This window comes from Lampris incognitus, unplaced genomic scaffold, assembly GCF_029633865.1.
Source record: "Lampris incognitus isolate fLamInc1 unplaced genomic scaffold, fLamInc1.hap2 scaffold_111, whole genome shotgun sequence".
In the NCBI taxonomy this organism is placed as follows: Eukaryota; Metazoa; Chordata; class Actinopteri; order Lampriformes; family Lampridae; genus Lampris; species Lampris incognitus.
The window spans coordinates 220,222-222,267 of record NW_026611089.1 but is presented as its reverse complement, the minus strand read 5'-3'; the positions used below and the strand labels follow the sequence as shown (position 1 = coordinate 222,267).

The 2,046-nt window shown below is 53.6% G+C and overlaps 1 pseudogene; it reads left to right on the top strand.

Annotated features, from left to right (window-relative positions):
- The first annotated feature begins 1,424 nt into the window (after positions 1–1,424).
- On the top strand, positions 1,425–1,571 carry LOC130132092 (5.8S ribosomal RNA; annotated as a pseudogene).
- The last annotated feature ends 475 nt before the right edge of the window (positions 1,572–2,046 follow it).

Here is a 2,046-nt window from a genome sequence, read left to right as displayed (position 1 = left end):
TCATCATTATTGGTGTGCTCCGAAAGAAGTGTTCTGGTCCTAGCCTGCACAGCTCGGATGGGCTAAATCCCCCCTAGCTAGCTACACAGCTAGGAGGGGTTAAGCCTCTCGCAGCCAGGATGGGCTACACAGCTAGGAGGAGTTCAACCCTCCCTAGCTACACAGCTAGGAGGGGTTAAACCTCGCAGCCAGGATGGGCTACACAGCTAGGAGGAGTTCAACCCTCCCTAGCTACACAGCTAGGAGGGGTTAAACCTCTCGCAGCCAGGATGGGCTGCACAGCTAGGAGGAGTTCAACCCTCCCTAGCTACACAGATAGGAGGGTTTAAACCTCTCACAGCTAGGAGGGGCTACGCCGCTCCTACAGCTAGGATGGGTTAAATGCAGAGTGAATTTCATTGCATGTACAAATAACGTGTAATTTGTTCCGAGACTGTACTTAATGCTGCTCTGTGCGCCTCCGGTTACGGACTCTCGCCCCTCTCCTCCCCGGGCGGGGGTTTAATGCCTCCACGCGCTGTGGCAATGCTCGCATATGCCCGTGCTCGGATAAATACTGTCACATGTGGACACTCGAAAGTGAAGCTTACAACTCTTTGCGGGGGATCACTCTACTAACGAATTGCAGGACAGGCTGAGCATCAACATTTCAGGGTGTATTTGAAATGTGCGTCCCATAGCCACGCCTGTCTGAGCGACGCTTCGCCTTCAATCGGGAAGGAGGGCGCAAAACCTCTTTCAGCGCGGCTGGGGTGGCGCAAGCCTCTGCGATGTCATACACCAACTAAAAGTGCAGGGTTCAGCGTAGCCCTCCCCCTATGCTCCGTTCTCCCAACACACCCGGATGATCGAGCTGCCGAGGCGTGCAAAAATCCAGCTTTGAGTTTTAAGCAACGCCGCCAAGTTGAAAGTGTGCCATACGACTATGACCTCAAATCAGACGCGACAACACTGAATTTAAGCACGTTACTAAGATGAGCGATATGCAACTTAACACGTGTGCAGAGGGCCTCCGCTGGCCGGCTTTGACGGTTTCGGGGGGTTGGTTCCTCTGGTCTGGCGGACTGAGTAGTTGCCACCGGTGTTTCTTGCCGAGCGCGGTGACATGAGTCTACCTGGTTGATCTTCTCAAACACGCCCTCGGAGGGCCTCCGCTGGCCGTCTTTGCCGGCTTCGGGTGGTTGGTTCCTCCGGTCTGGCGGATCGGTTAGTAGCGCGCAGAGTGAGAGGGGCTCTAGCGTGTCATTGTTTCCTCTCAGTAACCGACTCCCTCCCGTCGAGGAGACAGCAAGGGGCCTAACGCCTCCACGCGCTGCGGCAAGGCTCGGTGCGCGGCGGAGCGCCCGGAGCTTTGTGTGTTCTTGGGAACACGCCCGTGTTCGGATGAGTACTGTCAAATGCTGACACTTAAAAGTGCAGCGTACAACTGTTAGCGGTGCATCGCTCGGCTCTTCTGTCGATGAAGAACGCAGTCAGTTGCGAGAACTAATGTGTCCTGCAATTCACATTAATCATCGACACTTCGAACGCACTTTAGGGCCCCGCTAGAGGCCACTCCTGTCTGAGCGTCGCTTTGCCATCAATCGAGAAAGAGAGGGTAACCTCTCCCACCCCCCGCTGGGGTGTCGCAAGCTTCCGCAGAGATTCTAATATATGCATTTCTTTCATCCACACTTGATTACTGTAATGTTCTGTTCTCAGGTTTGCCACATTCTAGCGCTGGAAGTCTTGAGATGGCTCAGAATGCTGCTGCTAACCCTAAATGGACTTGCCCCATCCTACCTGTCTGCTCTCCTTAAACCTTACATGCCATCTCGAGCACTTGGTTCTCAAAGTACAGGGCTCCTGTGTGTAGCCAAAGTGAAAAAGAAGTCAGCTGGTGGCAGTGTTGAGTCTTCTCTTTTGCAGAAGGCTCGCCCGGTTCTTTGATTCAGGTCGGCATAGGCAAATAAGAAGTCAGACGACTTCTTGCTGGTTCGTGTCATTTTATTGGCACACAACAAATAGTTCACAGGTAAGGCTGCAGTGCTGGAGATGTACCCTTGA